The sequence below is a fragment of the Dermacentor silvarum genome, chromosome 4 (genome assembly GCF_013339745.2).
Source record: "Dermacentor silvarum isolate Dsil-2018 chromosome 4, BIME_Dsil_1.4, whole genome shotgun sequence".
Classification (NCBI taxonomy): domain Eukaryota; kingdom Metazoa; phylum Arthropoda; class Arachnida; order Ixodida; family Ixodidae; genus Dermacentor; species Dermacentor silvarum.
The window spans coordinates 84,955,142-84,955,451 of NC_051157.2; the positions used below are offsets into that span (position 1 = coordinate 84,955,142).

The 310-nt window shown below is 53.9% G+C and overlaps 1 protein-coding gene across 1 annotated transcript in view; it reads right to left on the reverse strand.

Annotated features, from left to right (window-relative positions):
• The window catches only part of LOC119448186 (elongation of very long chain fatty acids protein 7), a 1,224-nt gene extending 1,189 nt beyond the window's left edge, over positions 1-35 (reverse strand). Inside the window, exon 1 of the mRNA XM_037711629.2 lies at positions 1-35. This exon is cut by the window's left edge and continues 1,189 nt beyond it. The gene's annotated coding sequence lies outside the window, so the exon portion shown is untranslated.
• Positions 36-310: the final 275 nt, after the last annotated feature.

Here is a 310-nt window from a genome sequence, read left to right on the forward strand (position 1 = left end):
CTTTTCTTGACTGTATAGCTCTGGCTACAGTGGCGGAAAAAGTAGCCTATAAAGAAGTGAGAGCATATATACCCGCTGCTGCACGTGGTCTCTAGTTTTATGAGCCGTTCGAGAGCCGGAAGAAGAAGAAGCGCCAGAACACGAGGCCTCTACTTTTCTCTCCAGACAGCCCGTCCCGCCTTCCTCCTTCGTCCGAAACTAGGGTGAAAGACGCGCGAGCCTTCGAGGCTGCCAGAGGCTGTATTGTCGGCACTCTGAAAGTTCTGGGCAAGGCTTGATTAAGCGTAGCGGGTGGCAGTGTCAGGGCTCG